Below are 24,277 nucleotides of genomic sequence, written 5' to 3' on the forward strand. Positions count from 1 at the left end.
CCCAAGAACGTCAAAATAATACCCATATCCATGGACTCAAAATAAGCAGATCATTGAATTCACCCGCATCCTGGAAGTGAGCAGCTATAGAACAGTGAAATGACCAAAACACCTCACTTGGAATTTTGAAAGCACGTTTTGAGCATTGTCACAAAGGTGGCTTCGTGATTAAAATGGCCACTCAGCAAAATAATCACTTACTCAAAGGCAACAATCTAAAGTGTTCCTTGCTACTTTCACAGTCTAAGTGAACATCCCAAAATGCTCCATTCCACATAACAGTCTTAACCCTCCTTCCTGCAGACTACCAAACAAATTAAGGTTTCTGGCAAAACATGAGGTTTCAAGCATTATTCATTTTATTTTCTAGAGCAAGGGTCCCCAAACTTGGCAACTTTAAGGCTTGTGAATTTCAACTCCCAAATTCTCCAGCCAGCTATGAAGACCTCTGTTCTAGAGAATACTACAGCCATTTGGAAAGCAGGGGGAGAATTAATTCCAGATTTTATCTCCTTATAGTTTTCCTTGACACTTTTGTTTGTAGCAGAATCGCCAGCTTTGGGGTTTTTAAACGCTTTCAGGAAGAATGCAGAGGCTGCCCAAAGAGGATGCCCTGCATTTTCTTTCAACATCTTTTGGTGTAAATTGGGTGTTCTGGTGTAGAGCTCCATTTTCGCTGTCCACTGCGTTCCCCACCTCCGTCCGGGCAGCAGCCCATCCCTGGATACAACACTTAATGATCATGGTCATAGGGGTCAAATGGTCATAGGGGTCAAATAAGCAGTAGGGAATAAAGAATGGAGATGAGGCCCTTGAGTAATAAAGCTCCGCTGCACAACTTTCAAACTAAGTGGTGTTAGATTGTAAATCTTCTTTTGTGACTAAAGCATGCAGAAAGGATGGAGGCCGTCCTCGTTTTTTTATTTATTGGTTAAATTTATATGCTTCTCATCTCTCTTACCATGCACTTCAGGGCTACTTGCAATACCACAAATGGCAGACTAAAACAATCCAGTCATAGAATGGAATGGGAATGGGAATTAGAATTCTATAGACTAGAAATTGGAATAAGAATAGGAATAATAGAAATAGAAATAAAATAGAAATAATAGAAATAGAAATTAGAAATAACAAATAGAAATAATAGAAATAGAAACTAGAATTAGAAATAGAAATAATAGAAATAGAAATAATAGGAATAGAAACAGAAATAATAGAAATAAAAATTAGAAATAGAAATTAGAAATAAGAAATAGAAATAATAGAAATAGCATAGAGCTAAAATGTTAAAATTGCTATTAAAAGGGTTTTTAAAAGCCAATAGGTAGGTGGGATGGAGATGAGATCTTTTACAGGTAGTCCTCAGCTTACAAGAATTCATTTAGTGACCATTCAAAGTTACAACAGCCCAGCGAACAAAGTAACTTAGGGCTTTTTTTCCCTTGTAACCATTTTGGCATCCCCTTGGTCATGAGATCAAAATTCAGGCGCTTGGCAATTGGTTCATATTTTATGATGGTTGCAGTGCCCCAGGATCACATGATCCCCTTTTCCGATCTTCTGACAAGCAGTGTTAATGGGGGAGCCAGATTCCCTGAAACACTGTGCTGGTTTACTTAAACAACTGGTAAGAAAAAGGTAAAATGAGACAAGAATTCACTGAACCGTCTCATTAAGCAACAGAAGTTTTATGCTCAATTGTCCTGAGTTGAGCTCTACCAGTGCTAGTCGACTAGCTACTGCCAGAACTGGACACCTTCATTGGGACAGCAAGCCAATTGGCAAAGCCAGGTTTTCCTGGCTCTTTTCAGAAACAGGCAAAGATTTTGCCTTTTTTTTCCTCCCCCAATTTTGCAATGGCAAAGTGATAGTGTATACAGTGTTCCCTCGATTTTCGCGGGTTCGAACTTCGCGAAAAGTCTATACCACGGTTTTTAAAAAATATTAATTAAAAAATACTTTGCTGGTTTTCCCCCTATACCACGGTTTTTCCCACCCAATGACGTCATATGTCATCGCCAAACTTTCGTCTGCTATTAATAAATATTTTTTTAATAAACTTTAATAAATAAACATGGTGAGTAATAATCGAAATGGAAAATTGCAATTTAGGGGTTTAAAGTGTTAAGGGAAGGCTTGTGATACTGTTCATAGCCAAAAATAGTGTATTTACTTCCGCATCTCTACTTTGCGGAAATTTGACTTTCGCGGGTGGTCTCGGAACGCATCCCCCGCGGAAAGCAAGGGAACACTGTATATGGGCTTGTGGCATCTCTTTAATCTACAGGATCTTCTCTGCAACCCAAACTAGATTCCTGTCTGGTGACTCTCGTCCCATCTTTTTGTTTTTTTTAAAAAGATTGTTTTTTCAAATTGTGACATTTGAATATTCCAATACCTTGATTGCTTCTTCCTTTGTGGGTGATGGTTGATGCTAAAAAAAAGATTGTTTTTTCAAATTGTGACATTTGAATATTCCAATACCTTGATTGCTTCTTCCTTTGTGGGTGATGGTTGATGCTAAAATGTATACTGTTCAAAAAAAAATAAAGGGAACACTCAAAGAACACATCCTATATCTGAATGAATGAAATATTCTCATTGAATACTTTGTTCTGTACAAAGTTGAATGTGCAGAACAGCATGTGAAATTGATTGTCAATCAATGTTGCTTCCTAAGTGGAGAGTTTGATTTCACAGAAGTTTGATTTATTATTGTGCTGTATATTTCTGGTCCATCTAACTCAGCTCTGCAAAATGACTTTACCAGTTTCACAAAATTGAAAAAGAAAACATTACTTATGAAAAGAAGAATACCGTCCCAGGAGAACAGATTAGAAAAGCATTCTGTCACATCACCCACAACCTTAAAGAGGAACGTCAAGTATCCTAACCCAAAAACTTGGGAAAAAACTGAGTTTTACTCATGCTCCTGATTAAACAAGTCCCACACAGTGTAGTGTGTCAGTGGTGAAATCCGTTGGTTTTTTTTACTACCAGTTCTGTGGGCATGGCTTGGTGGGCATGGCAGGGGAAGCATACTGAAAAATCCCCATTCCCACCCCACTCTGGGACCAGCCAGAGGTGATATTTGCCATTTCTCTGACTTACTCAAAATTTCCGCTACTGGTTCTCCGGAACCTGTTAGAACCTGCTGGATTTCACCCCTGTCTCATCTGTAACAGTAATGAATGCTCTTAGGAAATAAATTGAGTCAGAGGTTTCATTCAATTAGATGACAAAAAGATGTTGATTTCATGGTCATCAGATGTAAAAGGACAACATCCTTATAGATTGGCAAGGTGATTGCCTGCTCTTTATGCCATGGGTTTATGGAAATGTACCATGCTCAGATCAAAACAGATTTTTGTAAGAAATAATGAGACTGGAAAACCGGGGGGTGGGATTCCAATTTTTTTATTACCGGTTCTGTGGGCATAGCTTGATGGGTGTGGCAGGGGAAGGATACCGTAAAATCTCCATTCTGTGCCCACATCCATAGTTCCCTCTAAGCTGAGCAGTGAGCAATCGCTCACTTAAAAATCATCATCAACTCAGAGTTTTCCAAACCTGCCCAGAAGCCGAGAGGGAAAGAGTGAAAGGGAAGGAGAGAGAGAGGAAGAGAGAGAAACAGATAGAAAAAAGAGAGGAAGGAAAAGAGAAAGAAAAAGAATGGGAGTAAGGAAGGGAGAAAGAAAATCAAAATCTAGTTTGAAACTAGCTCAACTATTTAAGTGGCATTTTGATATTGATAGAGTTGCCCTATTATGAGCTCACTGTTACAGACACACAGTACAGTATTTTATTTTGAAATTCTCTGAGGCAAAACAGGGTGGGTTTTTTATTTGTTTGTTTGTTTGTTTGTTTATTTATTTATTATTTCTGTACCGCCCAGTCCCAAAGGGACTGCCGCTCAGACACTATACTTTTCCGCCCACCCCCCAAAAGAATTAGAGGGAACACTGCCCACATCAGGGGAAGGATACTGCAAAATGAGCCGAGGTGACACAGTGGGTAGAGTGCAGTACTGCAGCCACTAAAGCTGACTGCTAGATCTGCAGGTCAGCGGTTCAAATCTCATCACCGGCTCAAGGTTGACTCAGCCTTCCATCCTTCCGACGTGGGTAAAATGAGGACCTGGATTGTGGGGGCAATATGCTTCCTCTGTTAAAAAATGTTATTGCTAACATGTTGTGAAGCTGCCCAGATTCTAAGGAGAAGGGTGGCATAAAAATAATCGAATAAATAAATAAATAAAATCCCAATTTTCTCCCAATCAGCTGCGACTCGGGAGGCAGAGAATAGGTGGGAGTTGGGCCAGTCAGAGGTGGTATTTACCAGTTCTCTGGATTACTCAAAATTTCTGCTTTTGAAATTGGTCAGAACCTGCTGAATCCCACCTCTGCTATAAACCATTTCTAAAGCCTTTGCCCTCTGATATTCTGCAATCAGACAAACAAGTGTAAACAGAGGAAATGAATCCAATTGTCATCCTTTGCAGGAGCAGTCATTCAGTAAAAATTACCTCCCAAAATAAGGTATAATCATAAACAATCTGCAGGCTATTCTTGTATTGCCTGACGTCGTTGTTCCATGGGCTTACCACAAAGAAAATATGGGAGGATATGAAAGCAAAAACAGTTTCCCAAATGTATATCTAGGGCCACGTATCTCAAGTTAAAGACCATATAAATGAATCCAGCAGAGTATTAAAACAGTAGATAGAAAAGTGGAAGTTTCTGGCGCTAGTGAGAGAAGTGCTTCAACGAACAAAATATTTAAAGTTCAATAAATGAACTCCCTCACCTGCAAACCATGTGAATAACAATGCCCTGAAAGCTTGAGAGCGCGAATGGCTTATAAGCGTGTCAGGAACAATGCATTCTAGATTGTACCTGGAAATTCTACAGAAGAATGTGGATTTCTACCCATGAAGAGAAAGCGTGAGAGTGAGTCATATAGTGTAACAATGACCTAAAGACACAAATTGACCAGAATAGCTGAAGCAGCAGAAATTTCACGATTCAGAAGCCCTAACTATAATAACTAAACGGACATTTTGTGACATAACCTTGAATGGGCACCTTCACGCAAGCACTGAAGCCGTTTTTTGAGAGCAGTAAACCAAAATGCCTCCAAGACACTGGTGGGGTTCAATTTTTTTACTACCAGTTCTGTGGGCGTGGCATGGGAAGGATACTGTGACATCTCCATTCGCTCCCCACTCCAGGGGAAGGTTATGCAAAATCTCCATTTCCTCTCGATCAGCTGGGATTTGGAAGGCAGAGAATAGATGGGGGCGGTGCCAGTCAAAGGTGGTATTTATCAGTTCTCCAAACTACTCAAAATTTCCGCTACAGGTTGTCCAGAATGGGTCAGAACCTGCTGAATCCCATCTCTGCTCCAAGATTATATGCAACATTAATCAACAAGTATCTCAAATGTTTTGCCGAAATCATTGCCAGTAATAGAAACGCTATCAGTTACTAAATCTAAAACTTCAAGGTTTTTTTTTTTCTAAGACAGTCAGAGAATTTTGGCTCAGTGAAGGCAAGGGACAGTTTTTGGGGAGTTTCGTTAACCAGAATTTTTGCTGGGTATTAGTATACATAATCAAATGCTCTCATTTGAAACATTGTGAAATTACCGGTATATCCTCTCAAAAATAATTAAATACAGTATCAGAGTTATGCAAAATATATATGGAAAGTTGTATCCAGTAAATTCAAACTTTCAGGTGCTCGATGAATCAAAAAACAAATCTTAACTGGTTTCCTGAAATCCAGAAAAGGAAGGGGTAGATGGGCTCTTTGTAATGAAATGAAAAAAATTGAAGGAGTACAATGAACTTCTTGATAGAGATACTGTAGTTAAAAAGTAAAACAGTATATTATATGGACTAAAATGTAACTGCCAAAGTGCTTTGGCAGGATACTGTATATTAGTTCAATGAATCATTGAAGACACAACTTTTGTAAATAAGTTTAAACCGTTTCAGTTGAATAAAGCTGTACTGTATTTTTGATATTTCTTTGGCAAAACCAACAAAGTCTTCAGTCAGATTTTTTTAAAAAATTAAAACTTTATTTATACAACACTGCAATCTGGAAAACTTCTAGGGTCACAGTTATGTAAATTTCTGGCCATCAACAGATATAGGTTGTGGATTTACAGGTCCAAAATTCTTCTCAGTACAGTGATACCTTGTCTTACAAACTTAATTGGTTCCGGGACGAGGTTCTTAAGGTGAAAAGTTTGTAAGACGAAACAATGTTTCCCATAGGAATCAATGGAAAAGCGATTAATGCGTGCAAGCCCCTTTGCCAGCCGAAGCGCCCGTTTTTGCACTGCTGGGATTCCATGGGAAACCCCACCTCTGGACTTCTGTGTTTAAGCAATGCTGCAGTGGAATCCCAGCATCGCAAAAACGAGCGCTTCGCTGGCAACGGAAGTCCGGAGGTGGGGTTTCCCAGCGAGGGGAGCATCAGTAAAATCGCAGTATCGCAAAAACACTGAAGTCCTTGAAACCCCACCTCCGGACCTCTGTGTTTTTGCGATGGTGCAATTTCACTGAGGCTCCCCTTGCTGGGAAACCCCACCTCCGGACTTCCGTTGCCAGTGAAGCGCTCTTTTTTTGCGATGCTTGGATGTTTTGCAACATCACAAAAACATGGAAGTCCGGAGGTGGTGTTTCCCATGGAAGGGGGCCTCAGGAGAATCCCAGCAGTGCAAAAACGGGCACTTCGCTGGCAATGGAAGTCCGGAGGCGGGGCATCCCAGCGGTGGTGGTGGGTTTGTAAGGTGAAAATAGTTTGGAAGAAGAGGCAAAAAAATCTTAAACCCCAGGTTTGTATCTCGAAAAGTTTGTATGACGAGGCGTTTGTAAGACGAGGTATCACTGTATTGGCTAATTTGAGAGGCCCTTTGGTGAACTTCATTGTTTTTTCCTGCAAAATGTTTCATTACCCAACAACACTCTCACCAACACAGAAGAGGCAAGCCTTTGCATATAAAAAGAGACCAAACTCCATTTCCTTCTAGCGTGGATGATGCTACTTTCTTGGGTAATAAAACATCTGCAAGAAAACAGCCAAGCTCAGAAAGGACCAGAAACCTTAAAGGTAAATAAAGTGCCCAGGATCCAGTTAGGTAACACACTTGCCCAACTTGTTTGTGGATCTTCCCATAAGTGCAAGGTTGGTTGGATGGGATGGGTCAACTAAAACATTAGCCGTCCAAAACAAATTTTGTTGTCTTTTTTTGCAGGGTTTTCTCAAATGCTGTTCTTGGGGACCTTTGGATTACGTAAGAATTTGATGGAATTACTTGAGAGCTGAAGGGCAAAAAGATCCAGTATTCACTTGTATACAGTGAGTTTTGTTCATCTGGGAATTTTTTTATTGATTTAGTTTAGATAACAGATTTCATAGCCGGGGGGGGGGGGTATACCCTATTTTCCCCTAACATTCCCTGCCAATAAGCCCAATTGGGCTTTTGAGTGCATGGCAGTAGGGCCAAGCACTTATTTCAGGGTTCAAAAAAGACAGGGTCTTATTTTCAGGAAACCCTGTCTTGATGCACTATGTAAAGCAACTTTCATTCAATTGTAGTAGCTGCTCATCTGACTTCTTATTGCATCCCTTACCAAGAATTGAATGAGTTGCCTTTAAATATGATGCTAATGACATCAATTCTCTAGTCCTAAAGCTCCCTCAGCAGAGGGTTAGAGATTTGATCTGTATTATTATGTTACTCCCCCATCCTTAGTGTGAACCCTTCAAAATAAGCTAGCAGGGGTCCCCAAATTTAGTAATTTATGGAGTTCAACCTTCAGAATTCTCTATCCATGTATGCTGGCTGGAGTATTTTGGGATTGATGTCCACAAGTTTGAAGACCTCTGAGCTAAAGAATAGCATAGCATTATGGAAAGATGGCATTGTTTGGCTTGGCGACTAAACTGGCTTAGTTTACACCCCTGAATGTTGTGCAAGCTAAAACGATAGGTTTTTTTCTACAGAAAAACTTAACTCGGTTTAACAAGTTGTGAGAACATAGCCAAATTATAAGAAAGCAGTTTTCAAGTGAGCATGCTTATTTTAAATACTGGAATTGAGAAAAAACTGAAGCATCACCGCCTGATAAAGGGTTTTAGGAATTAGAATGCATTTTAGGTTTTGTTTTAAAAGGAATGAAGCAATCAATATTAATCTGGATAGCAGAAGGTGCTGTGTTATATCATGGCAAGGATTAGGGGTTTTATGAGAATTACAGAAGACTGGTGAAACAGAATATTGGAATAATGTATTTCTCTCTTTTAAATTGTAATTATATATTTACAAATACACATTGTTTTAACAATTGGCATATTATACTGTACATTCTGTATACTAAACCAGTCTTATGGTAATAAAAATCTTTAAGCAAGACGTGTTCTACTTTTTTTTTACTGGGTTAGCTAATGTCTTGTTTGTATTGGCTGGCATTATGAGATGGTTATACTGTTCTGCTCTTTATTGTCTATGTTATACTTAATGACCAATATAAATAACACTATGTAAATTTTGTTTTATTATGTACAAGTTAACTCTATAACTGTCGATTCAGATGCAAGTCTCAAAAGAGATTATTCCCAAGGCAGCACCCTACAACAATTTAGTGTGGATGTGTCTTTTTAGAAGTACCATTCATTGGGATTTATAGCAAGAACATTTCAGAAGATTGTGTTTTTAATCTTTATAAGTCAAAATACCATCAGAGAACCAAGGGATCTGTTTCAGTAAATATACCGGTGAGGTCTTTGTGTGTGTGTGTGTGTGCATGCTTTATGGCACCTTTGTAGAATTGCAGGCTTATGATAGGGCAGGAGGAAAACTTGATTTCTTTCCTTTCCTTATTATGTAAATTACATATTTCACTTTTTCTCCCTGCCTATGTTTGCATGCTACATGGAACCGTAAAGTGGTAAACTACATTTTAGCCTAAGTGCCATGTGAAAAATCAGCCCATGTAGTTGTGAGTGTTCCCTGTCAGCTTCAGGAGGTGTCAGATTCGGAGGAGGACGAGGAGACAGAAGTTTTAGTGTATCCTGATTTAAGAGAGTTGTCGGAGAGCAGTGGAGATGAGGACGTAGGTGAAAATGAATTAGACGTTAGCATAGAAAGCAGTTCTTCTTCAGAGAATGGAGGGGTAGCTGACAGTCCCTGGGTGGATCTGAGATTTAGGAGATTCGCCAAAAGAAAGGAGATGTTTGGGGAAAAGTTTTGAATCTGCAGTTTAGAACTGTGTAAATCAATCATGCGTCACATCCTGAAATGTATCGGAAGAGACGCCACTTTCGTTCAAACTGCATGTTGGAAAATGGACAGCTTTCCTCGCTTCCGAGAAGTAAGCTTTTGATATCTTGAAATAAACTTTGCAAATTTAGATTAAATATGACTCAGAGATAAGCCGCTGGCAAGGAGTTATTCCTCTGCTCATTAGAGAGAATTTATGGCTTGCAAACTCAACCTGTGAGATTGGAATGTGTCTTAGCATAACAACATTGTAACCGTGAGGATCTTCTCAATAAAGAAGAGAGATAAAGATGTACTAGTTTGGAATCAAAGCCTTGAAAAGAGAGGTTTTGGGAATCACGTCAGCTTGACCAGAACATCATGTAATTAATTCAGGTCAATATATTCACTAGGCTAGTGATGGCAAACCTATTTGGTTTGTGTGCCAAAAATGTGTGTGTGTGCATGTGTTAGGACGCATTCCTGTGCCCACACCCATTCCCTGCCCCCCAACGCATGTGCACCACCACGCTGCACATGCACACAATCCCTTCCCTTGCCCCCGTGCATATGCACAGGCCTCACTGAAGCCTGGCATGGTGAAAAAAACTGCCAAATGGACAAAATGGAAGTTCGGAAAAATGGACTTCCAGTTTGCCCGTTGTGCTGTTTTTTGCACTCTGGAACCTTCGGGGAAGCTTCCTGAAGCCCCGTTGTGTGAAAAACAGCAAATGGGAAAACCCGAAAGTCCGTTTTTCTGAACTTCCGGTTTGCCCGTTGGGTGGGGTTTTTGTACTCCGGGGCTTCAGGAAGCCCCCAGAGGGTGGAACGGCCTTCCCCAAGGTTGAAAATCAGCTGGTTAGTGCGTGCATGCGCACTAGAGCTGACATAGAGCAAAGCCTCACGTGCCATAGTTTTGCCATCACAGGACTAGACAATTGAATTGAGTAAATTATGCCTGTTAACTCCTGGATAAGCATGTCTTCTGGACACTATCTCTATACAGTGGTACCTCTACCTAAGAACGCCTATACTTAAGAACTTTTCTAGATAAGAACCGGGTGTTCAAGATTTTTTTGCCTCTTCTTAAGAACCATTTTCTTCTTAAGAATCCAAGCCCGGAAAAAATCCCCAGGAAATTTGAGAGTGGCACGAAGGCCCAGCCAGTTTCCTGCCATTCCCCCTTTAATCCCGGCAATCTTGGGCATTTCTGGGCTGTCAGAGGAGCCTTTCTGTGGTGCTTAAGGAGGCTTTGGCAGCCCAGAGCGAACAGAGCGTTTTCCTTTCTCTGGGCGCTTGGAGAGGGAATAAACCTCCCTCGTGCTGCCTCCCATACACCCAGCGCGAGGTTACCTCCTGGAGCGTCTGGGCGCAGAAAGGCAAAGGGGGGTGCTTCGCCCCAGCCGGATCAACTCGGCTTCAGCCAAACCAAGGAGTAACCACAGTGAAGGAAAGGCGCTGGCTACAAAGCTAGCGAGCGAGAGGAGAAGGGAGCCATTCAGCATGGGAAGGAACAGGAAGCAGGTAGCAGCCGCAGCAGCCTTTCGGTCAAAGGAGCGGGAGATTCACTACATTGTTTGATATATCATCAAAGAAAAGAACTAATTAGATTTCCCTATTATTTTTTTAAAAAACTAGGTCAATTAAACTGATAAGAGAACTCCAGAGGACTAGAAATTTATAATTTATAAAGTCTTCATTTCAAGTAGCATTTTAAATATGGATTTATGCAGAATAATACCCCAAGGCTTTTTATCTGTAATATGGCAATGAAAATACACCAGATGCTTTTTTCTTTCCAAGTATAAAAATGGGACCTCATTGGATAAAACTACATGGAAAGAGATTTAGGACAAATAAAAGCATTTTTTTAACATGTAACATATTGACCTAAATAATCCCCTCCCCCCTAGTTGGACAGTTTTAAAAGGGGCTTGAACAGATGTATGGCGATTATTAAGACTCTTAATGATCAGGATCACTGCATTTTTTTCTCCTATTCAAGCTTTGTTGCGCATAGTGTTGTATGTAGGCATCACATTGGCTAATCATTTTGTTGTTAGATGTACCAGATCTAGAACTGGGTTTAGAATAGAATAATAAAGTTGGAAGGGGCCTTGGGAGGTCTTCTTATCCAACCTACAGTTTAGGCAGGAAACCCTACACCACTTCAGGCAAATGGTTATCCAACATCTTTAAAACTTCCAGTGTTGGAGCATTCACAGCTTTGTGATGCAAGCTGTTCCACGGATTAATTCTTCTCACTGTCAGGAAATTTCTCCTAAGTTCTAAGTTGCTTCTCTCCTTGTTTAGTTTCCACCCATTGCTTCAGGTGCTTTGGAGAATAGGTTGACTCCCTCTTCTTTGTGGCAACCCCTGAGATATTGGAACACTGCTATCATGTCTCCCCTGGTCCTTCTTTTCATCAAACTACACATACTCAGTTCAGCGATGGGCTGCCAAAATTTTTACTGCCAAACTGCGGGCATGGCTTATTTTGTGGGTGTGGCTTGATTGTCATGTGACCAGGGGGTGGCTTAAATGTCATGTGACTGGGTGGGAGCGGCTTACCGACCAAGATAAGTTTTCAAATAGGTGCTTGGACTCTTTTTCAATTGATTAAGTCCCATTATTTGAATAGCCACCAAAAGGACAAATGATAGACAGCATTATTTGATGAGGAGCACAGTCACATTTTAAAGTTTTGGACTGGACCCACAAGGTTCAGTACGATAACAGATTAGGCAAGTAGCTCAATTTTCTTTCATTGCATAGAAGTCGAATAAATAAATAAAAGTTCAGTTCTAGATAATGATTAAAATGATTAAAGCACTTATGGGTAAAAACATACTATTTAATTACAGTGATCCCTCGATTTGCGCGTTCTCGATTAGCGCGAAACGCTGCAACGCGGTTTTTCAAAAAATATTAATTAAAAAATAAGTCCGCGTTTTTTTTCCTACACCACGGTTTTTCCCGCCCGATGACGTCATACTGATTGCTGATTGGCCAAAATCTCGACCAATCGTTGCAAACGCAAAAGGGAAGGAGGGAAGGAGGGAGGGAGAGAAGGGAAGGAGGGAGGGTTGCCATTGCCATTGCCGCCAGCGCTGCCCCAAGAAAGCCGGTGAGAGGAAGGAGGGAGGGAGAGAAGGGAAGGAGGGAGGGTTGCCATTGCCGCCAGCGCTGCCCTGTGGGTAGCGGCGAGGAGCCCGGAAAAATCACCATTGCATTACCAGCCTCCGAACTTGCGTCGCTCCACCTTCTGCGCATGTGCGGCCATGGAACAAAGGGCGCATATGCGCAGATGGTGTTTTTACTTCCGCATCCAGTATAACGCGGAAATCGGTTAGCGCGGGAGGTCTTGGAACGTAACCCCCGCGCTAACCGAGGGATCACTGTATTTCCTAATTTAAAAGTAATTAAGAATCATACTAAGGTACTAGAGAAGGAAGGATTTATTCAATATTTATTAGTTATTCAATAAATAGTGCATACCCCCAATGCGTTCTCCTCCACCTTCCCTTGGGGGCAGCAGCCCATCACTGATGATTGCTAGTGGAGGGGTAGGCAAAGTTGGCTCTTCTATGACATGTGGACTTCAACTCCCAGCATTTTATTGGTTATATTTTGTACGCTTAATACGTTATAAGTTTGAATTGGTGTAACAGACCCATGTGAAATGTAGCATCACAGAAGCCTGCCTTTCTTTGTTTGCTTTCAATAAAAGTGTCATCCTGGATTTAATCCGGGTTGCCTCACCAAAGAGAAAAAGTTGTTTTTAAGTTTCTTGTCCGAGGTTTTTTTCTCTTAAATTGGATTCGTGAGTAACCCGCAGTCAGTTGCCAGCTGCGAGCTTCCATAACTTCCATAGCTAGCATGATTGGCTCAGGAATTCTGGGAGTTGAAGTTCACAAGTCATAGAACAGCCAATTTAGCCTATTTATTTTATTTATTTATTTTATTTATTCAATTTTTATGCCGCACTTCTGCTTAGACTCAGGGCGGCTTACAACATATTAGCAATAGCACTTTTTAAACACTTATTCCTGCGCTACTGAAACGTTGGTGCAAAAATAAAAAAAATAAGGTGCACAGCTATTCAGAAGTTGGATGTGGATTGCAACAAGACCCGGCTGTAATTTGCTGGGCATGTTGTACCTTCTTCCTATACACGCTGAGGCCAGGGATTCCCAAACTTGGCCCGTTTAAGACTGGTGGACTTCAACTCCCAGAATTCTCTTGCCAGCGATGCCGGGCCCCAAGCTTGGCCTGTTTAAGACTGGTGGACTTCAACTCCCAGAATTCTCTTATACTGGGATAAGAATTCTGGGAGTTGAAGTCCATCAGTCTTAAAGGGGCCAAGTTTGAAGACCTCTGCGCTACGCGCTTGCGCTTTAGAGCCGCCTATCTCACGCGAGGCTTCCTCTGCCGGTGCATTCAAGGTGAAGCAAGGCCGGGGTCGTGTTGGGGCCCCAAAGGAGCCTCGTCTCCCTCGCCGCTCCCATCTGCGGCGGTAGGAGCGAGCGCGAACCCCGGGGACTTAAAAGAGCGAAGCCTCCTTAAGGCGGAGCCAAACAAACAACAACCAGCTAGATCGCTTTGAAGTGTAGCAAATGTCCCGCGAGTCGAAAAACAAAACGAGCCAATCACCGCCTTTCCTCGGCGGCTGATTTGCATGCGAATGCCAACTCAGCGCACGCGCCTTTACGCCTCAAGGGGTGGCCCTGGGAAAGGGCGGAAGAGATTACTGTACTTTGCAAAGGGAGGGCGGAGCTTGGAAGGTGGAGACGGAGCTTTCGGGGGAAGGAGGGGGGATCGGGCCCCTCCCCTCGGTGGGACAGCCGGCAGATCCGGGTCTCCTGCAAAGAGGCTGGAATCTGACGTGGTCAGTGCAATCAAAACACAAGACGGAGGGTGGATCGAGCTTCTCTTGTGCAAAGCCTCGCCACAAATCCCACCGGCCGCCGATTTTGGTGAGTTCGGTTTGGCTCCGGCTCCATGGCACCGAGTCTTTGGCTTGCGGTTCAGAGGGATGCACAATACCCGTTGCCCGAGGTGGCTTGCGGAAAGCAAGGCGGGATGTGGATCATGGGCCCCTAAAAAAGCTTCGCCGCTTGGAACCAAACCAGAATCCTCCAGTTTCGCATTCCGGTGGCGATCGCTTGTTCGATTACATTATTATTATTATTATTATTATTATTATTATTATTATTATTATTATTATTATTATTATTATTAATTTTGGCAACCTGGAAACCAGCTGCTCTCTAGAGAGGGGGGAGGGGGAGGAGGAAGGGAGGGAGGGGGAGAGAGAGAGACAGGGAGGGGGAGAGAGAAGGAGGGGGAGAAAGGGAGGGAGAGAGGGAGGGGAGGGGAGAAAGAGGGAGGGAGGGGGAAGGGAGGGAGGGGGAGAAAAAGAGAGAGGGCGGAGGAGGGAGAGAGAGAGATCCTTTAGGACAAGGATCCCCAAAATCTGGTAACTTTTAAGATTTGTGGACTTCACCTCCCAGAATTCTCTGGCTGGAGAATTCTGGGAGTTGAAATCCACAAGTTTTCTAAAAGTTGCCAAGTTTAGAGCCCACCTGCTTTGGATCAATGTGGGAGGGAATTCTGCGAATTGAAGTCCACAAGACTTAAAAGTTGCCAAGTTTTGAGGACCCCCAGCCTTTGGAGGAGGGATGAGCGCCCTTAATGCACTGGTAGTCTCATTGCACGAATGGCTCGGGAGACAAGTTTGCGCGTGCAATGGCAAGTTGCAATCCTGGGATCGTGTTTCCCCCGTTTCGTGAGCGGCTCGATTTTAAAAGAGGAAGCCAGCCTTTCAGGCTTGGTTGGCTAAAGGTTTGTTTGTTCTGTTGCCTTCCGATTTATTCTGCAACTTAATGGAGCGATGCAGTTGATAAGCAGGATTATTATTATTATTTTTTAAGTCTTTCTGGAATTCTTTGAAAGTGATGTATTTATGCGGGTTCGGTGAGGTCATCAGCTATCCTTGCTCCCTATAGAATGCTTGAATCGTGATGAAACAAACCTGACTGTAGGAGGGGGAGCTGGTAATATTTAATAACCTTCCTTTCATACCATTTAATACACTGAGCAACTTGGTTGACCCCTCCGTAGTAGTGTCCATGTTGAGTTTGCAAGTTTATTATAGTGATTAAAATCTTCATGCTTTTCAGAAGGAACCTATCCTGGGTCATAACTTCCTATCCATTCTGAGCTCAAAAGCATGTATAATTTTATTAGTTATTCCAAATAACCCAGGCGTAGCCTCCTAAAAATAATAATACGACCATGAAACGCTTGTGCCTGAATAACTTTGAAACTGGTCTTTGGTCTCAGGCCCTCCTGGGGAACACATAGACACACCTCATCAAAAAGGACTTTATTTAAAAAATAAATTAAAAAAAGAAAAGAAAAGAAAACATATGTTCCCTGCTTGTTAACTGACAGGTTAGTCAATTCTGGCCACCACGATACAAATAAAATGCACAGAAGAGCTGCAAAGATAAGTGCCTGCGACCTAGATTACATACATTACCTGAACATGGGACACCCATATTAAGAAGGAAAGTGTGAAAAAAATATCAAAGCAGCAGCGAATTAATTTTTATATTCTTGCCAAGAAAAGGGCATATAGTTTGTCACCTTCAATTATTTATAAAAATAAGTATACAGTGTTCCCTCGATTTTCGCGGGTTCGAACTTCGCGAATAGCCTATACCACGGTTTTTCAAAAAATATTAATTGAAAAAAACTTTGCGGTTTTCCCCCCTATACCACGATTTTTCCCACCCAATGACATCATATGTCATCGCCAAACTAATACTTTTTGCAAATAAATAACAAAAAAATAATTATTGTTAATAAATAATTATGTTTATAAATATCAGGGTCACTAAGTGTCTTATTCAATGGTGAGTACCAGTAATAATGGTGAGTAAATGGTTGTTAAGGGAATGGGAAATGGTAATTTAGGGGTTTAAAGTGTTACGGGAAGGCTTGTGATACTGTTCATAGCCAAAAATGGTGTACTGTATTTACTTCCGCATCTCTACTTCGTGGAAATTCGACTTTCGCGGGCGGTCTCGGAACGCATCCCCTGCAAAACTTGAGGGAACACTGTAGTTACAGAGGAATGGAGATCCCCTTAAGATAATTTTTTTAAAAAAATCTCAGTATATTTTAGTTGCTTCTTTTTTTTCTCTGTTTCCTCTTCCTTCCCAATCCTTTACTGACATGTCCTCCTTTTTATTGTTGCACACCCAATAAACGCGCACACCCAAACTCAAGTCTAAGGTTGCAGTGAATAAACAGAGCCGATTGTCAAGTGTCAACAGTCTTGACTGTCAAAGATGACCAAAGATGAAGGAATTTCCTGCCTGCGTTCCTTTAATAATTTCGCCACTTGGAAATGCTGAAAGGTTTTCAAGAATGGATAGAAGCTGAGCCAGAAAATTAAAATCCCGGTATAGTCAGTAGTGGACCTGTTTCTTTTCCCCGTTTGTTTATTATCTTCCCTTGAATTTTATCTTGTCCTTCTACCTTTCTCATTCTGATTTAGCTCTTCTTTTGCTCTTAATTCTCATTGCATTTTATTCCTTGGGAGGGGAATGTACTTATCTCCCCTACGCCCATTTTTACCTCATCAGTGATGGCTTTTCCCCCCTGAAATTAACATAGGATAAAAGGTCCCTTTGAGACTGGTTTAAGGAAATGCTAGCAGTTGCAAATGTTCTTTTTTATTGTTCTTTCCCCTGGCGGGACCCAGGGGAAGAGCCTTCTCTGTGGCGGCCCCAGCCCTTTGGAACCAACTCCCCCCCAGAGATTAGAATTGCCCCCACCCTCCTTGCCTTTTGTAAGCTCCTTAAAACCCACCTCTGCCGTCAGGCATGGGGGAACTGAGATATTCTTTCCCCCTAGGCCTTACAATTTACGCATGGTATGTTTGTATGTATGTTTGGTTTTATAATAAGGGTTTTTTTAGTTGTTTAGTATTGGATTGTTACATGCTGTTTTTTATCACTGTTGTTAGCTGCCCTGAGTCTGTGGAGAGGGGCAGCATACAAATCCAATCAATCAATCAATCAATCAATAAATAAATAAATAAATAAATAAATAAATAACAAGTTTGAAGGGATGGGAAAGAATGATTAGTGCATAATATGCAGTTGAGGAAGAAAGACCAAAAATAAAATAAAATAGGGTTTTGGTGTATTAGGAATTGTCTGTCTGTAAATACCTCTGATATTTAAAAAGTGATTTCTTTTCAGATTTTTTGAACTACAGAATAATTTCCTTCTATGTTAACAATGAGCTGCAGGAATTGTCTTATTGGGTCACATCTGGATGTGTATGTATATGCACATGTGGCAGAGAAATAGACAAAGAGATACCTCAAAGCAGAGGTCTTCAAACTTGGCTACTTTAAGACTGATAAGAGTTTCTTTCTGGGAGTTGAAGTCCACGAGTCTTAAAATTGTCAAATTTGAACACCTCTGCCTTAAAGTTTGACAAATATTTAAGACTGGTGGACTTCAAGTCCCAGAATTCTCCAGCCAGCAATAGCATTTTAACCTGTTCAGTTCAATTGTCTTCCAAAGCCAGCATAAGTATCTAGTCCCTCACATTGCCGGTTATTAACAGCCTTGGTTAAACATGTATCGGCCAATATGGTTCTTCCTTTCTCCATTAATTTCTCTTCATTTAATTAGGGCTGAAGCACTAGCCAAGCTTACTTCTAGAGCAGGGGGTCCCCAAACTTGGCAACTTTAGGACTTTCTGGGAGTTGAAAGTCCACGAGTCTTAAAATTGTCAAATTTGAACACCTCTGCCTTAAAGTTTGACAAATATTTTGGCCTTGCTCTTGATGACACTGATTTGGGGAGGGTTAAGTAGAAGAGAAAGAAATTAAAAAGAACAGTATTTTCAGCTCTACAATGCATCCAATTGCTACCTGTCCTCAAATGCAAATTGCATCTAGCTTTAGGTGGAAAACTCTTTTTTGAACCTTTGTGTTTTCTGTAAAAGGTATCTGCTTTTATTCCTGGAGGTGCTAATTCCTGCATTTCTAAAGTCTTATCAGTAAAAGGGATTATCAAGGACAGAGAGGTAAGGGCTGATAAGGGAGGATGATAGGCAGATGAATGGACTTTTGATTAGCAGCTGATAGGAAGGCAGTTTGGTTCTTCTAAGATCTTCCGAAATCTTGCTCCTGTAAACAGACTTGAAAAGCCTCACGGAATCAGGAGAAAAATAGAATATTTAAGGGAAGGGATGTTTTTCTGATTCTTCTCTCCCTCTCTCTCTCTCTCTCTCTCTCTCTCTCTCTCTCTCTCTCCCTCCCTCCCTCCCTCCCTCCCTCCCTCTCTCTCTCTCTCACACACACACACATACTTCAAAACATGGGAGATTTCACAGCCATATGCCAGAGGCTACACCTGCTAGCTATGCGGTAGAGTACTGATAGAAGAAAATTGTAATCTTGTCTATCTTGTATATCTCATCACCCGCTCAAGGTTGACTCAGCCTACCATCCTTCTGAGGTGGGTAAAATGAGGACCCGGATTGTGGGGGCAATATGCTGGCTCTGTTAAAAAGTGCTATTGCTAACATGTTGTAAGCTGCCCTGGGTCTAAAGAGAAGAGCGGCGTAAAAAAATTGAATGAATGAACGAATAAATAAATTCAAGGTTGAACTATAGAGAAATGGCTCAACAGATACAGATGTTAGAGTTCTGGCACTAAAAGCCCTCTATTTAATATCTTTACATTGTGCATGCGATATTTAAGGGCCATTTTTAAAAGATCATTTCTTCTCCATGATATTGGGGAGAGAGAGAGAGAGGGAAGGGGAAGGAAAAGAGAGAGAGAAGGAAACAGAAGGGAGGGGAAGCAAGATGGGGAAGGGAAAGAAAGAGACGGGAGAGAGAGGGGGAAGGGTTAAGGAAAGAGGGAGGGAAAGAGAGAGAGAGAAGGGGGAAGGATAGAAAGAAGGGAGGGAAAGAAAGAGAGAGGGAGGGAAAGCAAGAAGGGGAAGGGAAAGAAAGAGAAGTGGGAGAGAGAGAGAAAGAGGGAGATACTGGCCCTAAGTTTCCCAGCTTAGCTGTCATGCCTAAGGTAGAACTAGAATTCCCAGTCCCCTGGTTTCTAGGCCAGCATCTTAACCACTAGACCATGCTGGTTCTCTGTATATTGTTTGGATTCTTTTTCTGGCTTGATTTTAGACAGATGTACAGTGTTCCCTCGATTTTCGCGGGGGATGCGTTCCGAGACCGCCCGCGAAAGTCGAATTTCCGTGAAGTAGGGATGCGGAAGTAAATACACTATTTTTGGCTATGAACAGTATCACAAGCCTTCCCTTAACACTTTAAACCCCTAAACTGCAATTTCTCATTCCCTTAGCAACCATTTAGATTATTACTCACCATGTTTATTTATTAAAGTTTATTTAAAAAAATATTTATTAAAGGCGGATGAAGGTTTGGCGATGACGTATGACGTCATCGGGCGGGAAAAACCGTGGTATAGGGGAAAAAACAGCAAAGTATTTTTTAATTAATATTTTTGAAAAACCGTGGTATAGCTGTTTCGCGAAGTTCGAACCCGCGAAAATCGAGGGACCACTGTATTTGCTTTAACATCTGCTGTTAGAATTTCAAGAAATTTTCCAGTAGCTCCCCCCTGCTAATCATTGCATTTTATCTTTCTAAACGTCCTATTTTTATAGCTGATGAGATCAAGGGCAGAAAGACAGCGACCTACCATAATCTGAATTCTATCTCAAGGTTTTATTTACAAGGAGGCAGGGGACAAGCATTTAATGATTTCAGTGCTGCAATCATTGGTGGCATGAAAACTGTTTCGGCACCATAGTTGCGACCACAAAATAAATATCTTTTTGTACACTTCACTGTGCAAACTATTAAAACGTCAGCCACACGGTGAAATGCGTTTGTCAGTAACCAAGTAATTTGCATGGCCTTACTGTAAGTTACTGTTTTTAATGAAAGTTTGTTCTGTCTCATGAGAAAGTACTCATTTCCTACTTTCACCAATATATTTAGCAGAAGTGGTCTATAGTATTTGCAAAACAAACATCTCTTTTGAGACAAAACTGATTATAAGGTTTCCTTATTTTAGGACAGTGAATGGCTGCAGGTAGTCCTTGAATTATGACCACAATTGAGCCCAAAATTTCTGTTGCTAAGCCAGACAGTTGTTAAGTGAATGTTTCCCTGTTTAATGTGACCTATCTCGCCCCTGTTAGGTGAATCATGCAGTTCTTAAGTTAGTCCCATGCTGGTTAAGTGAATCTGGCTTCTTAGAAACATAGAAACATAGACAATTGATGGCAGAAAAAGACCTCATGGTCCATCTAGTCTGCCCTTATACTATTTCTTGTATTTTATCTTAGGATGGACCTATGTTTATCCCAGGCATGTTTAAATTCAGTTACTGTGGATTTACCAACCGCGTCTGCTGGAAGTTTGTTCCAAACATCTACTACTCTTTCAGTAAAATAACATTTTCTCACGTTGCTTCTGATCTTTCCCCCAACTAACCTCAGATTGTGCCCCCTTGTGCTTGTGTTCACTTTCCTGATAAAAACACTTCCCTCCTGAACCTTATTTAACCCTTTGACATATTTAAATGTTTCGATCATGTCCCCCCTTTTCCTTCTGTCCTCCAGACCAGTGTTTCCCAACCTTTTTTGAGCCGCGGCACATTATTCACATTTACAAAATCCTGGGGAACATTGAGCGGTGGGGGGGTGGGGGGGCTAAAAAAGTTTGGACAAAAAACCCCTCTCTCCCTTTTGCCCTATTTCTCCCTCCCTCCCTCTTTCTTTCCCTCTCTCTCTCCATCCCTCTTTCTTTATTCCTTCCTTCCTTCCCTTTTTTGCTCTTTCTCTCTCTCTCCCTCCTTCCCTTCCTCTTTCTCTCTTTCTTGCTTTCTCTTTCTCTCTCTTGCTATTTCTCTTTTATTCTCTCTCTTTCTCTCTTGCTTTCCTTCTCTCTTTCTCTTTCTATCTTGCTTTCTCTCTCTCTCTCTCTCTCTCGCTTTCTTTCTCTTTCTTTCTCTCTTCCTCTCTCTCTTCCTCTATTTCTTGCTTTCTTTCTCTCTCTTGCTTTCTCTCTCACACACCCTCTTTCTCTCTCTTTCTCCCTTGCTTTCTCTCTCTCTCTTGCTTTCCTTCTCTCTTTCTCTTTCTCTCTTGCTTTCTTTCTCTCTCTTGCTTTCTTTCTCTCTTTCTTTCTCTCTCTCTTCCTCTCTCTCTTTCTTGCTTTCTTTCTCTCTCCCTTTCTTTCTCTCTCTTTCTCTCTCTTGCTTTCCTTCTCTCTTTCTCTCTCTCTTGCTTTCTTTCTCTTTCTTTCTCTCTCTCTTTCTTGTTTCTCTCTCTTTCTTTCTCACACACACTCTTTCTCTCTCTCCCTTGCTCTCTCTCTTGATTTCTCTCTTGCTTTCTCTCTCAGCTCCTTTTTCTCTCTCTCTCTCTCTCGTGCACCACGCTGGCAACAGAGAAAGAGAGAGAGATAGCGGAGAGAGAGTGGAGGGTGGCTTGCCGGTCTGCGGCCCCCTGGATCAGCGGCCTCGCATGGCCCCAGCACGGACTCCGCCGTCACCTTCGCCTCTGCCTAAGAGGCAGCAGCCACAGTCACCCCTTCGCCCTTCCAGGTGTCCATGGCGCTCAGCGCCCGGCCACGCGCCGCCTTCATCTCCCGGTACCCCGCCCGACTTCTACCTACAGGAACGGGTGGTGGGGCACCACGAAGGGCGGCGCTTCAAGGCCACCATGGCGCCACTGTTGTCATCATGGCACAAAGCCTCGCAGTCCTGGATTGCTCACTTCTCCGGCCAGCAAGCCGGCTGCCTGGGAAACCGGCGTGCTTTTTAAACGCACGCTTTTCAAACGCGGCGCTTTCTAGGGCAGCCAACTTTGCTGGCCGGAGAAGGGAGCGATTCAGGACTGCATGGCTTTGTGCCACTTCAAACATTTCTGCGGGGGGGGGGTCCTAATAGTTGTGTGGGCGCACGCCCACGCAGCTTACAAGCAACAGTGGCCAGCGCCCTCCCACCGAGCCCCAAAAGCTCACTTGCCGTCACTGCCAAGGAAGCTCCAGCCAGGCTGGGCTCGCGGCACACCTGACCATGTCCCGCGGCACACTAGTGTGCCGCGGCACACTGGTTGGGAAACACTGCTCCAGACTATACAGATTGAGTTCATTAAGTCTTTCCTGATAAATGTTATGCTTAAGACCTTCCACCATTTTTGTAGCCCGTTCAATTTTATCCATATCTTTTTGTAGGTGAGGTCTCCAGAACTAAACACAATGTTCCAAATGTGGTCTCACCTGCGGGATCACAACCTCTTTCTTCCTGCTTGTTATACCTCTAGGTAATGCAGCCAAGCATTCTACTCACTTTCCCTACCGCCTGACCGCACTGTTCACCCATTTTGAGACTGTCAAAAATCACTACCCCTAAATCCTTCTCTTCTGAAGTTTTTGCTAACACAGAACTGCCAATACAATACTCAGATTGAGGATTCCTTTTTCCCAAGTGCATTATTTTACATTTGGAAACATTAAACTGCAGTTTCCATTGCTTTGACCATTTATCTAGTAAAGCTAAATCATTTACCATATTACAGACGCCTCCAGGAATATCAACCCAATTGCACACTTTGGAGTCATCGGCAAATAGGCAAACCTTCCGTACCAAGCCTTCCCCAATGTCAGTCACAAACATATTAAAATGAATAAGATCCAGAACAGACCCTTGTGGCACACCACTTGTAACCTGTCTCTGCTCCGAATACTCGCCATTAACAACAACTCTCTGATGTCTACGCTTCAGTCAGCTGCAAATCCACTGAACTACCCAGGGATTAAGTCCAATCTTCACTAATTTATCTATCAACTCTTTATGTGGTGAATCACTACAGTTCTTAAGTTACTCACCTACTGGTTATGTGAATCTGGCTTCTTCCATTGGTTTGCTTGTCAGAAGGTCGCAAAAAGGCATCACATGAGCCCGAGACACTGCAACCGTCATAAGTATCAGTCAGTTGCCAAGTGAATTTTGATCACATGACCATGGTCATCAGTGTGAAAAAAACGGTCATAAGTCACTTTTTTTCAGTGCTGCTGTAACTTTGAACAGTTACTAAATGAACTGTTGTAAGTGGAGGACAAACTGTATAGACCGTAGAACTTAATTCCCTGCTGATCTCGGCTGCTGAAATATTTTAAAAAGCAGCTCTTAATCACCAAAAAGTTGACCAAATTGTGTAACACATGCCAGAATCTTACTTTTTTAAAGCAGTAGAAAGCAAGCCGGCAATATATTGTCCGTTACAGATACAGTGGTACCTCTGCTTACGAACTTAATTTCATTCTGTGACCAGGTTCTTAAGTAGAAAAGTTGTAAGAAGAAGCAATTCTTCCCATAGTAATCAATTTAAAAGCAAACAATGCGTGCAATTGGGGAAACCACAGGGAAGGTGGAGGCCCTGTTTCCTCCTAGGAGATTCCTGGAGGCCTTTTCTGGCCCTGTTTCCTCCCAGGAGATTCCTAGAGAGGCCCCACGGAGGCTTCTCCCGACCTTTTCCAGCTCTGTTTCCTCCCAGGAGATTCCTAGAGAGGCACCATTGAGGCTTCTCCCGCCTTTTCCGGCCCTGTTTCCTCCCAGGAGATTTCTAGAGAGGCCCCACGGAGGCTTCTCCCCGCCTTTTCCGGCCCTGTTTCCTCCTAGGAGATTCCTAGAGGCCCCATGGAGGCTTCTCCCCACCTTTTCTGGCCCTGTTTCCTCCCAGGAGATTCCTAGAGAGGCCCCATGGTGGCTTCTCCCTGCCTTTTCCAGTTACAGTTTCGGAGGCTCGGGTTTGTAAGTGGGAAATGGTTCTTGAGAAGAGGCAAAAAAATCTTGAACACCTGGTTCTTATCTAGAAATGTTCATAAGTAGAGACGTTCTTAGGTAGAGGTACCACTGTATTAGGT

General features: G+C 42.2%; 1 protein-coding gene across 5 annotated transcripts in view; it reads left to right on the forward strand.

The window, feature by feature from the left end:
• SMIM14 (small integral membrane protein 14) overlaps positions 1–24,277 on the forward strand; it is a 52,038-nt gene that overhangs the window by 1,407 nt on the left and 26,354 nt on the right. For 2 of the 5 annotated variants that reach the window (XM_070757108.1, XM_070757109.1), the window contains exon 2: positions 7,267–7,370. The exons of 2 other annotated variants lie outside the window; for them this stretch is intronic. The gene's annotated coding sequence lies outside the window, so the exon portion shown is untranslated. Of the gene's footprint in view, positions 1–7,266; positions 7,371–14,059; positions 14,250–24,277 lie in introns of those variants that run through there. One more of the 5 variants, XM_070757110.1, reaches the window with a different exon arrangement.

Source organism: Erythrolamprus reginae, chromosome 7, assembly GCF_031021105.1.
Source record: "Erythrolamprus reginae isolate rEryReg1 chromosome 7, rEryReg1.hap1, whole genome shotgun sequence".
NCBI lineage: Eukaryota > Metazoa > Chordata > Lepidosauria > Squamata > Dipsadidae > Erythrolamprus > Erythrolamprus reginae.